At 47.8% G+C, this 13,957-nt stretch overlaps 1 long non-coding RNA gene across 5 annotated transcripts in view; it reads right to left on the reverse strand.

The window, feature by feature from the left end:
• Window positions 1-580: 580 nt before the first annotated feature.
• LOC131494381 (uncharacterized) overlaps window positions 581-13,957 on the reverse strand; it is a 34,646-nt gene continuing 21,269 nt past the window's right edge. For 4 of the 5 annotated variants that reach the window (XR_009253358.1, XR_009253360.1, XR_009253361.1 and 1 more), the window contains 4 exons: window positions 12,674-12,832; window positions 7,701-7,820; window positions 1,908-2,429; window positions 581-1,651 (listed from right to left, as the gene is read on the reverse strand). This is a non-coding gene — a long non-coding RNA (uncharacterized LOC131494381). The remainder of the gene's footprint in view (window positions 1,652-1,907; window positions 2,430-7,700; window positions 7,821-12,673; window positions 12,833-13,957) is intronic. The other variant, XR_009253359.1, reaches the window with a different exon arrangement.

Raw genomic sequence — 13,957 nt, forward strand, 5'->3', positions numbered from 1 at the left:
CGCATCGGGTTCTGTGCTAACAGTTCAGAGCCTGGAGCCTGCTTCGGATTCTGTGTCTCTCTCTTTCTCTCTCTGCTCCTCCCCTGCTCATGCTCTGTCTGTCCCTGTCTCAAAAATAAATAAAACATTTTTTAAAAATTTAAAAAAAATTTTTAAAAAAGTGCCTTCCCACAAGAGCTCCTCAACCTGAAGATAAGTGAGTAAAGGAAAAGAGAGGTCAAAAGTTGGAGGAAATGGAAATTTGGATTTCAGTTTGAATCGAAATACCGTGTAGTCAGTACCTAAGGGTAACAGTGTTGTTAGAAGATTATCCTGGAGTGAATTCAAGAGGTGACCTATGAGATCAGTCATCTGTGGGCGGGACAAGGAGTCAGTGAATAAGCAGCTCCAGGGAATGAAGAACCTGTAATCCCCGTCCAGGCAGCCAAGAGACCAGCCAGGCATTGTCCCAGCGATGCAATAACCTGTCACTTGCGGTGGCTAAGACACCTGAAGAAAAGACCCCATCAAGCCCAAATCCTATCCATTAGGGAAAATGGCTGAACCAAAACATGCTGACAATTAATTGTATCAACCAAGATGACGTGTAACCAGTTTTATTTAATTAGATGATACATACAATTTTCCCCTGGTCGATCCTCTTAGATCTTTGAGGGAATAGCTGTCTCATCCCAAATGCGTCTGGTGTGCTGTCGATCAAGATTCCTGGTCACTGGAGTGGCTTGTACCCCAGCCCTCCGCAACAGTGATCAGAATAAGAAGGACGAGCAGGGATAGGGGTGAGGGGGCGCCTGGGTGGCTCCGTCGGTTAATCATCGGACTCTTGTTTTCAGCTAAGGTCAGCTCAGGTCATGATCTCACATTTTGTGAGTTCGAGCCTGGAACTGGGCTCTGAGCTGACAGCTGGAGATTCTCTCTCTCTCTCTCTCTTTCTCTCCCTCCCTCCCTCTGCCGCTCCCCTGATCTTTCTCTCTCTCAAAAATAAATAAATAAATAAATAAATAAATAAATAAAAAGAAAGAAAGAAAAGAGGACCCGCAGGAGACGGATGAAGCAGGACAAATCCTCTGACATGCAGAATGCAGATACTGAAAGATGCTTTGTTAATTGCTTCTTTTTTTTCTATCGAGACTATGATAGGAGGGTAGACATCTGAGGCCATGGTGGGACGAGCTTTCTGTAGAATGGAACCCGACAGAGAGAAGCAAGTCTGATGAAGAGATCGTCTGCGCAGTGGTTCTCAGCCTCGTCTGCACGCTGGGATCCCCTGAGCTTTACACCCGCTGATGTCTGGGTCCGACCCCAGAAATTTTTAGTTAATTGGCCTGAGTGTAGCCTGGGCCTCAGAGACTTAAAAAAAAAAAAACCCTCTGGGTGATTCTTACGGGGAGCCAGAAGCCACAACCTCTCATCTAGAAGCTCCACATCCCATCCTCAGGGGCTTGATTCAACAGCTCTTCCTGATTCGGTACCCCATCTCGGGGCCCGAGGCTGCTGATGACTTTTCTTTGTTTGCTTGGATTAGTTGGAATTGAATTTCTAGCGTCCTCGGCGGAGAGAGATCCAAGCAAAAAACTAAAAAGACTCTAATCACAACTAGCACCTATTCAGCATCAAAGATGTGCGAGGCAGTTTGCAATGCTTTTCTTTTCTTTTTTTTTTTTTAATTTTTTTTCAACGTTTTTTTTTTTTATTATTTACTTTTGGGACAGAGAGAGACAGAGCATGAACGGGGGAGGGGCAGAGAGAGAGGGAGACACAGAATCGGAAACAGGCTCCAGGCTCCGAGCCATCAGCACAGAGCCTGACGCGGGGCTCCAACTCACGGACCGCGAGATCGTGACCTGGCTGAAGTCGGACGCTTAACCGACTGCACCACCCAGGCGCCCCTGCAATGCTTTTCTTACATTAACTCATTTAATTTAATCCCTATGTCCCCAGAGTCAGAAAACTATTATGGCCCCCGTTTGACAGATGAGGAAATGAGACCTCAAAAGATGAAGTGATTTGCCTAAATGGACACAGCCTATAAAAACAGAGGTGGAATGTGAACCCAGAGACTTCCTTAACCACCACACTTCAAGGTAGAACCAAGAAAGGGGACAAATTCTCTACATAAAGCCCAGAAAGGGGACCTCCCAACAGCCACAATATGAACATTGTTATCAGGAAGACGCTTTTGGTTGTCGTAAGAGAAAAGCCCAACTGCACCGGCTTGCACAATTATTTAACATATCGAAGGAATGGAGATGGGGCAGAATGGAGGTTGGCTGACCGAGGGGCTCATTCTGAGCCACCGGACACCCAGTTCTCGCCACCTGTCCCCTCCGCTCGCCATGATGGCCTCTTCCTCAGGCCGGCTGTCCTCAAACTCGCCGGGTTGCAGGCCCGCAGACATCATTTCCTCAGCCCATAACTTGCCTGTTGAACTATGGTAAATGGGTGGAAAGAGGAGTTAGCTTTTTCAGATCAGACTCCTTTTAAAAAGCACCTTTGGGGGCGCCTGGGTGGCTCAGTCGGTTAAGCGTCTGACTTCAGCTCAGGTCACGATCTCGCGGTACGTGAGTTCGAGCCCCGCGTCGGGCTCTGGGCTGACGGCTCGGAGCCTGGAGCCTGTTTCCGATTCTGTGCCTCCCTCTCTCTCTGCCCCTCCCCCATTCATGTTCTGTCTCTCTCTGTCCCAAAAATAAATAAACGTTAAAAAAAAAAAATTAAAAAAAAAAAAGCACCTTTGCCCATAGGAAGAGTGAGTATCAAGACTCATCCTAGAGCATATTGGAGTCATCTTCTCCATGATTCCAAACCTTCCTTTTTATTTCCTGAGCCTGGCTTGGACCTTGGCATTCTCGCAGGCAGCGAGATCTGCTACTTGGGCTCCGCTGTCTCTTTTCATTGGGCAGAAACACCTCGCGCCAGAGGCCTCCAGTCGAATTTGTCTCCCGCTTCGTCACGGGGAAGGGGAATGGGGGGGCATCAGGACGTGCTGGGTCTGCGGCTCTCAGCCGGGGTGCTGAAGCAGCCGGGAGGGGTGCATTTTCAGTGGTCACGAGGATTCAGGGAGGGCCATGACCGTTAGCGCGTCGAGCCGGAAAGGCCAGGGGTGGTGAACTCCCAGCAGTGTGTGAGACAAGCCCATGCTTGTGAGCTACGTGATTTCTGAACATCTCATTGAATGTTCCCACGGGGGGGGGGCGGGGGGGAAACTGTTCAAAATCATCTGAGCTAAAAGCTACTTCTCTTTTATCTATGCACCCAAAGCATTTTAAAAATACCTCGTATTTTCCAGGAGAGCAACAACCGCGTACGTCAAAGGAACACCGTGCTCGGTTTTGTTCAGAACTTTTCCAGGAGTCGTTCGCTGCCTTAGAAAAATCACATGAGCAATGCCAACGCCATTCATGGAATTCGAGTCTCCACTACAACAAGCCTGTGTGGGCCTGCACGGGGAGCTGCCAGACCAGAAGGATTCTGGGGAGGGACCCTAGCACCTGGAACGTTGTTATGCATTTCTTCTAGCGTGGTCCTGCCCAGCACTTGCATGTTGACATACGTCCTATTTTATTCTCAATTATTTTCCTCTTCTTTTTTTTTAAGTGCTTGTTAATGTATTTTGGGAGGGAGGGAGAGAGGGAGAGAAGCAGGGAGAGAGGGAAAGAGAGAATCCCAAGCGGGCTCTGAGCTGTTAGCACACTGCCGGTCTCGGGGCTCAATCTCACGAGCCATGAGATCACGACCTGAGCTGAAATCAAGAGTCAGACGCTTCACCAACAGAGCCACCCAGGTGCCCCGATTATTTTCCTTTTCTTTCTTGATTTTTTAAAATGTATCTATTTATTTTGAGAGAGTGCAAGAGTGAATGGGGGAGGGGTAGAGGGAGAGAGGGAGAGAGAGAGAGGGAACGAATCCCAAGCAGGCTGCATGCTGTCAGCACAGAGCCCAACACGGGGCTCGATCCCACAAACTGTGAGATCATGACACGAGCCAAAATCGAGAGTCGGACGCTCAATTGACTGAACCACCCAGGCACCCCCAGCTCCAATTATTTTCCTTTTAAATTCTACTTGGCAACTTAGATCAGGCAGTTGGCTTATCAACAAGAGAAACTGATTTCTCCTGGTTCTGGAGACTAGAAAGCCAAGATTCGGGAGGCAGCATGATCAGGTTCTGATGAAGGTGGATGGTCATTTTTAATTTGTACCCTTATAACGCAGAGAGGGACAGTGAACTCTCGGGGGTCTCTTCGAGGGGCACTAATCCCATCCCAGAGAGCTCCACCCTCACGACCAATTACCTCCCCAAGGCCCCACCGCCTAACACCATCACATTTGGGGTTAGGACTTCAACCTATGAATTTGGGGGGACACATTTAAGGCATAACACTTTGTAATATGGTTAGTGAATTTTTTGAAGTTATACATATAGATAGACTGTATTATCTATAGATTTCATTTCAGTGTAGTACAGAGGAAGCTGTGAAAACATTTGCCGTAAAAAGAGGGTTGTTGGATCTAACAGAAAGAGAGCCGCTCTTCAGAGCGGTCAAGATGCACCTGTGGCACCAAGAATGTGACTCGCCTCCTTGACACCCGGGCCTCCACAGAGGAGGGTGGAACCTGGACAAAGCGAGGTTCCTTTGGGAAGAAAGAAGTGGGACTGGGCCGTGGAGCAGGAAGAACGCTGTCCCACTGACCAAACCTACTTGTCCTGCCTTCTATTCCAGCGTCACCCAGCAACCCCCTGATGACCGATGTGGCCTCCTGGCTGCTTGGATACTGGGAAGAATTGGCAGGGGGTGGCTCCCCATGCTGGTGACTAGGGTCCCCGAAAAGGAGCACCCTCGGTCAGGACAGATACACTGACAATCTGATTGATGCATCATTTCCTATGAATTTGGTTAAATCAATCCAGGGCTGCCAAACTGATGGGTTCTGGGTGTGGTGACAAAGTGGCATTCTGGGATTGGCAATGCTGGTGGGGGGCGGGGGGAGGGCGGTGCGGGGCAGGGGGAATAAGCCTGCTGCTGGGCACTGTCACCTTGAACGCCTTTCTGGGTGGCTTCCTAGCTTGTGCTGGCTGCGCAACCTGTAAGCTAATGAAATGTCACACGGGGCCTAGCGCGGAAGAGCCAAGTTAAGGGAGCCACCCTGTTTGGGGGCTGGGATTGGGGGTCACGGAGACAGCTACTTACCTTTCCACGAGTCCCTTCCCGTGGTGGGGCTTCCACTGGGTACCTGGGTGGCCCTCACAGCTTTAGACTTCTCTCCCAACGTCAGGGTGCAGTCTCTGAGCCCAGTCCTTCCCTGGGGGTAGGAGAGGGAGCCAACCTCACACAAGCTCCCACTCAGGGACTCATCCCCCAGAGGTGCCATCAGGGAAGTCCTGCTGTACTCACTGAGGAGACAGGAAGGCCGAGGGCTTTGTGTCCTGCTGTGGGCAGGACTTCCTGCTCAGGTTCCTTCCAAATAAATCATTCTGCTTTTGCACCTTAAAAGTGAAGCAGAGGGGCACCTGGGCAGCCCAGTTGGTTAAGCATCTTACTTCGGCTCAAGTCATGATCTCACCGCTTGTGGGTTTCAGCCCCGCGTTAGGCTCTGTGCTGACGGCTCGGAGCCTGGAGCCTGGAGCCTGCTTCAGATTCTGTGTCTCCCTCTCCCTCTCTCTCTCAAAAATTCATTGATTAATTAATTTCTAAACAAGTGAAACAGAGCAAGCTCCTCAGGCGAAACCACAGTTAAGCGGGCGGTGGGAGAGCATTTAAAACAAGCACCAACACATGAAAACCAATCAAAATATTAAAAGCACGTGGGGTATCTGGGCGGCTCACTCGGTTAAGCACCCGACTCAATTTCAGCTCAGGTCATGATCTCATGATTTGTGGGTTCCAGCCCTGCATCAGGCTCTGTCCTGACAGCTTGGAGCCTGCTTGAGATTCTCTCTCTCTCTTTCTCTCTCTCTCTCTCTCTCTGCCCCTCCTCTGCTCACTCACACACTCTCTCTCAAAAATAAGTAAACTTAAAAAAATATTAAAAGCATTAAAAATTTCACGAACCCAAGTCATAGGTCGGTAAGGCCATCAGCTTTCCACCTTTATGAGAAAAGACAGTGGGGGAGGGGTCCTTTCTTTCCATTTCTAAAGTTTGCAGGGTTCAGTATCAGAAAACCAGGACTCTTTTTTTTTTTTTTTAATGTTTATTTATTTTTGAGAGAGAGAGAGAGAGACAAAGTGGAGTTGGGGAGGTGCAGAGAGAGAGGGAGACACAGAATCCGAAGCAGGCTCCGGGCTGTCAGCACAGAGCCCGACACGGGGCTGGAACTCACAAACTGTGAGATCATGACCTGAGCTGAGATCTGACACCCAACTAACTGAGTCACCCAGGTGCCCCTGGAAAACCAGGACTCTTAAGCTCGAAGATGGTTTATGTTCCCCACAGACCTGAGGGCCTAGGACCACTCCAGCTATACAAGGTGCCCGGTGGCCACAGGCCCATGGGTGCTGACAGTCCTGAGAGTGGAGATATGGGTCTAGCTCCCCGGGGCTACAGCAGCCACCACCGTGAGGCCAGAAAGCGTGGCTGAGGGGTGCTTGCGATTACCAGAACAGCGCCTTCCCTCACCCTGATGTGCGGCCCAGCATGGCGACCATGGGACTTGCTCTTGACCATCCGTTTGACAAATACTGATGACTGAGTGTCTATTCCACGTCAAGCACTGTTCCGAGGGCTCAGGATAGGTGTGGCTGAGGTCAAAATGGAGTGGGGTGGGCCTCAGCAGCTACGGCTTATAGAGGACATCTTTTTTTTCTTTGTGCTTTTTTATATATCAAAGGGGTTTGCGTTGCTTTTAAAGTCAGGGGAAAGGCTATTAAAGTAAGTTATTAGAGATCATTTTTGAATAAATGTCCATAAGGAAAATAAACGTGCATAGGAAATACCAGGTAATTCCAGATCTGCAATAACAGTGGACTTTAGACTCCCAGGAGGCCTTAGGGGGTGTGGTCAGAAAACCAACACCAGAGGATTCTCGAGGGCTTGATTCTGAGCTGCTATTGTTGGAGAAACCCTGTCCTTGAGAATGTCCTTCCCGGGGGAGGGGGGCGGCTATGTCTGCGGTCCCGAACAACGGAATGTTAAAGGTTCCAAAGATGGATCAGGCCAAAGGTGCAGAAGGGACCCCTGAGGAAGGCGAGCACTGTGTCCAACTGACCATCATCTTATCATGGCCTATAGCACCCAGGCTGTTACCACCTAGGAGGCACTCAACGCGTTACCTGAACACATAGCTGTTGGGCAAAGCTTCGTGGATATGGTGACCTGGTCGCTGGAGCCTTGAGAGAAGCCTCTGCTCATTGCATCTCTTCAGCTTGCCTTTGTTTTTCCCTCGGTGATGGCAGGAGCCAGTAGGTGCTCTCTGACCACTGCTAACTTTGCTCTCGTCACCTTCACCATGTGACCTTGCGTTTTCAGCCTTCCCACGGTGGTCCTTGGTTTAACTTTGTCCTCATGTCGTTTAAAACTGCTCTTTCCTCATCAACTTCTGCTTTAAAAGGCCATGTCCTCTTCTGTCCTCACAAAGATGCGAACGCAGTTTTCTAAAATTCTCTTCTGGTTCCTGCAGTACATTGTTTTCAGAAATACTAGGCCCTTCCTCGAGATTTCAGGATAACGGTGTGTCTCCTTTATATGAAGTATTCTAGAACTTACCCTGCAACGAAGAGTGATCTGTCCGGGTCTACGGATTGCCAAAAGATACAGTGTGGCTTTCTCTGGACACCCCTCACTGCCCATCTGGATGTTGGTGGAATCCATTCCTCGGGTCTTCAACTGAAAGAGAGTATAATGTGCACAGCTAGGTGCAATTTCTAATATCCAGAAAGTAGTTACTCCTTTAGTCCAGCTTCGTAAGGTCAAGTCAGAATGTTCTCCTGCATCTAGTATCTGGTCTGTCGACATTCTGAACACGTGAAATGTGCACGCATGCGCGCGCGCACACACACACACACACACACACCCATAGTCCCCAGAATGTACTGTTACCAGAACTCTTCCTGTATCCGTCATCCCCAAAGGTACCCCATGTGCTGGACTATACTCTCCCAGGGCACAACTGCCATAAGACTATGCCCACCCACCCGCTGCCATCATGTATACATGTACACAACTTTCCACTTATTGTTTTCTGGGAATATATTTATTAAACTGGGACTTGCAGTGTCTAAATAAATGCAGAAAGCGAGAGCTTACTGTTAGTAAGCTTGGGAAGAAAAGAATGAGGTTCTGTCTTGAAGCAAAGAACCTGAGTAATTGAAGAATGGAGTTTTGACGTTTTGGGCAAGCCAGACCTTAGGCCTCTAAGCCAAAGGACAAAAATCTAGAGAGAAATAAAATGTCCAGCTTCCTTCTTCGGCATTATAGGCCTACATCGCTTGACGTCATGGAGTAGGTCCTGTGCCCGACTTTGAGTCTCAAGTTGGCCATATAAGACTTAGAATTACCCTAAATTTCCTCCAAATTCAGGCAGTGGATTTTCCAATTGTCTTAACTTATGGTGGGATTATGAACGCTTACTGTTTTGTGCATCCTGAATACGTATGTTAGTAGAAAGTCAAAAGGCTATATTAGGTATTGGTAAGCAAATTCCATTTCAAACGAGAAACTCTGAGGTATTTATGACATCTGCATTCATTCAACTAATATTTATTGTGTACAGATCATGTGCCTGGCACAATGGTAGACACTGAGAGTGAAAACCCAGCCCCTGCCCTCTTGAAGGTTAGAGTCTAGAAGGTGTTTCAGACTCCGAGGAACCGTAATACAATACGATCAATTCTTCACGATGAAATGCGAGGAGGTTCTACCCTACCCTTCACTCTGGTCCATGAACCAGGCATCGTGGGAGAAAACCCTGCGATGAGGCGCTGGGGCTCAGTATTGAAGGGTCTTGAATGTTGTGTTAATAAGTTTGGATTTGGATGGGGAGTCACTGAGGAACGTGGTGCAAGGGAGTGAGTGGCCGGTTTGAAGCTGGGATTTAGGACGTCACTCCAGTAGCCAAGTAAGGGGTTGACTGAGACGGGAGAGGAATGGAGCAGAAAGGCCACTCCAAGAAGCTGGCCCAGTCGTTCAGTGCAGAGGGCAGCGCTGAGCCCTTGAATTCAGTGTGAGAGCAGCGGAAACAGAGGGGAGCCAGACAAGTTCAAGAATCTGGTGATCAGCTGCACGTGGCAGTGAGGAGCGGCAGCACCGGGGATGACACAAAGGGACTAGGTCCCTGGAAGATGGGGGTGTCAGCGCCCAAGCAGGAAAGCCAGGAGCACAAGCAGGACTGGGAGGAGATGGATAGTGTGGCTTTGGACTTGAGAGGAAAGCGCCCACCTCTCTACTCTTTCCTTCACACACTCATTCACTGTGTGAACTCCATTCTGAAGCTCCAACACATGAGGCGTTGAAAAGTTCTACAAAGAAAAGCCCGAATAAACCACTTGAAGAAGATATTGATGAGATAATTAACCAATGTAATCGTGCTAACTCATCACTTAATTTCATATGCTCTGGGGTCAAATGCAGTTAAGCTGGTGCTTTTCATCGTGGAAATGTCTGTCCTTCGCTCCAAATGAAGCAATGAACTTGCTTTGTGCTCCCAAAGGATATGTATTACTTGTGATTTTCTGTCTGGAGCCAGTCGGGGCAGAAATGTAGGGACCTTTGCCCAAATCACGAACAGTGTTAAATGTCAAGGCAGAAACAAGGCTCCAGAAATCTGATCATTTCGATTTACACATGAAAAAACAGTCGCTAATTTAAAGGGGGAGGATAAGAATAAACTTGCCTCTGCTTTAGATTTATTATAATCTGGTTCTATTCTCCAGTATTTGAGTTTCTGGTAAAATTCCTCTCCGATTTGCCCATCCCTTAGGTCCGTGGGTATAATAAAAGAGAAGTCACAGACTAGTTCTGATTAATTTCCATCATGAGAATCAACTCTTGATTTTCAGGGAGAGAGTAGAGAAGGAATGACATGGGTAATTAAAATCCACAGATAGCACAAACATCCAATTTAACCAACAATTTCAAATCCTCCTCCACTGATTTTTTTTTTTTTTTCCCACTAGAGATGCCAAGTAGCAAGGCTCAGCCCAACTTCTGGGGCGAGATCTAACAAAATGTGAACGAACTCATCAGAAGGCAAGTAGGTGGGCGCAAGAAGAACAATGAGAAGTTGGGGGTTGCTGGCCTTTCTGAAATGGAAAACCGGCCACTCTTTCTCACCCTGTTGGTTTTCTTTAGAAGAATCACAATATCGGCATTGTCGGTTTCACGTGGGGGATGCCAGGCTGAATTCTTAGAAAGGCCAGCTCGCTCTTTGCCCATCGCCGAAAGCAGCTCACAGGCAGAGCACGTAAGATGGGTTTTTAGTGAGTATAGGCAGAATGAAGGGACAGAGCGGGGGCTCGCCTCCCAGAGCGGACGCCCTTGTCACTTGCCTCAAGCTTTAAACGCCACCAGTTTGAGCTTCTGCTATGACACAGACCCAACCCAGGCTGCAACTGCCAGCATTTAGACTTCCTTAGTCCTGGCCCTTTCTGAACGCCTTCATCCGGCCTCTCATCTGCTTGCCATTCAAGGCTGCACATTCTCTAACTAGAATCAGACCTTACTTCTCACTACTCTCCAAATCGCATACATCAACCTCTGCCCACATTTACACACTGGTGCTGGAGGGTGTCTGCACTTCTCACCACCTCGTCTTTTCTATGTCATTCCCTGAACCCCCAAACGTAGGTATTTTTCAAGGTCTAGCCCTTCCGCGAAAGCTTCCCTGTTTCCCCAAGTTCAAAGCGATCAGCACTGTGTTGGTATGTCTTTTATGACACTTAAACCACATTATGCTTTCATTATATCACACTAGCTTATGTGCCCTATGACTGTAATGTTCTCAGAAATGTGGATCATGACCCACTAGTGAGTTTTGAAATCACTGTGTTGGGTCATGACCTGAATTTTTAAAAATTAAGTAGAAAAAAAATGGAACATTTTAGAGTGCATTACACATAAACATATTTCTCACTTTGGTTTATGACCAAAAAGCTTGAAAGTCACTGCCTCACATAGTTAAGACATTTTCAGCTTCTATGGAACAGAAAGCCTTGAACCAACCAGTTTAAATAACAAAGGATTTATTATCTTATATAATGAGATGTCTAAAAGTGGAGGCAGCTCTGGGTTGGTTTATCATCGACTTAACAACAATTGAGGACTCAGATTTTCGCCACCTCTGTCATCCTTCCAGCTACCTCCCCTCACGTCTGCAGGATGGCTGCAGGAGTTCCGTGCATCGTAACAACATCCAGAGGTCAAAAAAGGGAGCTACTTATTCTTTGGATCTTTTTTTATCAGGAAAGAAATCTTTCTCAGAACCACCTTCCCCCCCATCACGCGCGGCAGGACTCCTTTAATTCCTCGTTGAGATAAACTGAAATAAAATGAATGCAGTGTCTAGCCAGGAGTGGCAAGGAAAACCAAAATTAGTTTAGATGACGATAAGAACACCTTCCCCGAGCACCTGTCCGGTCAGGAAGAAGGGGGAGATTGACGGATCTGAGGTAGGCAAGCAAAAGTATCTTCCAGCTCCATACAGAGTGCATTGGGGTAGGACCAGAGTCTCCTTCCCTTCACAGTCCCTGCCACGTGTACCGCTTCGCAAATCGAGACTGTCACCTCAATTTCCAGTGACAAATTAAACCAATCACTTTGCCCCAACGTATAAATATTCATGGGATGCACAGATCAAATATCCAACCTGAGATACTGGGAGGCATTCTGCAGGCATGAGTTGCCGACATAGAACTCACCAGGGGCCAGGATTTTATTCAGTTTTCATTTTTCTACTGCCTTTCTAAACATGAAGGGCTAGATTAGCAACACTGTACATTGTAATACCATTTAAATAATAAAATACATATTTGTCACAATGCAGATGGCGAGTGAAGAGCTCACAGATGGAAATGTGGCTCCTAAGAAGAGACGGTAAATGTGTGACGGTGGGTGTGGGGAGATGGCTGCATCGGGCTGGAGAGACATTACGTCATCCCAGATATGGGCTTTTTTTGGGAACCTGGCAGGATTACTGCTGAATCATTCAGCTAGGCAAATTATTGGCATGTTCGTTGGACAAAGGTCCCTGTAATTAAGCCCTTGTACCGCCACACTCTTTGGCATCTTTCTGCTGATGTTACCATTTAAGGGCAGCCTTGAAAACATGTATACGTGAAATAACCGTATCTACAAAAGTCAGTGGCTTTAGAGTATGGAGCCAGCACTCTTTGCCCTCTCTTGCACGCACACCTATGTGCATGCATACACGACACACACACACACACACGCACCCCTCATCGGAGAAACCACGGGTTCAGAAAAATTTGAACTGCAGGGACGCCTTTTGCCTCTGAGATTCCGAGAATCCTTCTCTTTGCTGCTGTTACAAACGCCAAGATGCTCCCGTCTGCCCAGTAGGGAAGACTAGCCTTGTGAGTGTCTTGAAATTCCTTGAAAGACGGCCATGGTTGTGGAGTCACAGGGCAAAACTTGTCTCACCTGCTAGAACTTAGGAGGCTGGAGGTGACTCTGGTTGTTCTAAGGGGGAGGCAATACACTTGCCTCTGCTACTAACTTATTACCTACGTGTGAGGCTGTGCTGGGTCTGCAGGCCTCAGGCCAGGTCCCGGCTCGGCCAGAGCTTGCTGGAAGTTCCACGCTCAGTTTCAGGGGCCTGGCTTAAGAAGGTCCTTGGCTAACCAGATGGTGTGCCGCCAGCCAGAACATGGGGTGTCCAGAGACTATGGGGCAAGAACGCAGTAGCAATAACTACCTTCGTTGAGGGCTTTCACAGACAAGTTTCCATTTGGTTTATTTTCTCTGCCAACCTGAGGAGTGTACACGCATTTGAAAGAGGTTCTAGAGACCGTAGACCAGAGAGATGGACGTTGGTGCCCGGGAACGTTCTTTTTTTTTTTTTTTTTTTTTTTTTTTTTTAATTCCCCAGGAACATTCTTACGTGGGTGATTTAACAGATGGCTTGGAACCTTGGAAAAGGAAGTGGCAATTACAGAGGGCCACATGGCCTCACCCTCGTTTCCTTTCTGTCGCATGACCCATAACTGACAATAAGAGCTAAAACATATACAGTGTTTCCTGTGTGCCTGGCTCGATGCTGTGTTTCAATGCATTGAAGCTTCTCAAAAACCATGTAGCGGATGCTATTATTATCTCAATGTCCAGATGAGGAAACTAAGCCTTAGAGAGAGAAGAACCTTTTTTCTGTTGGTGGCTGTTCCTCATTTTCCCCCTAGCCCTCCAAAAGGCCGTCTCATTCCCACTCTTTGGGACTCACTCGGATGCTCCGAGCAAGGCTTTCCCTGCCCACTCGTCACTCAAAGTAGTCCACCCCAACTTCAGGTCCACTGTCACACTCCCCCCGTTCATTGCCGTCGGAGGACATATTAGAGACTTGTTTACTTACTGATGGGCTTTTTTCTTTTCAGTCTCTACCATTCCCTCAGATATAAGCTTGTGAGGCAGAGACCCCATCCCTCCCGATTGCCCTATGGTAATGTCGAGCAGGGTGGCTGGAATATAATAGGTACTCACTAAAAATTGGAATGAGTGGATGAGTAGCATGTATGAGTGAATGAGTATGATTCGTCAAGGGGATTTGGACGTGAGTTTGTCTAACGCCAGGGACCAAGTTTTCAGCCCCTGCTCACGTGTTTACTCACTCATCCCTTCAATAGCGTTCATTAAATTATCAACAGGTGCCAGGTGCTGAGGTAGGTGCTGGAGAATCGAGAGAGTAAGACAAGTCTCTGACCTTGAAAATCTCATGTAAGAAGGGTGATGGTGGTAGTTTGGAGGGGTGAGGAAGTGGGTTTATAAAAAAGCACAAATAAAAATGTAATTTGATA

This window comes from Neofelis nebulosa, chromosome 14 (genome assembly GCF_028018385.1).
Source record: "Neofelis nebulosa isolate mNeoNeb1 chromosome 14, mNeoNeb1.pri, whole genome shotgun sequence".
Lineage (NCBI taxonomy): Eukaryota > Metazoa > Chordata > Mammalia > Carnivora > Felidae > Neofelis > Neofelis nebulosa.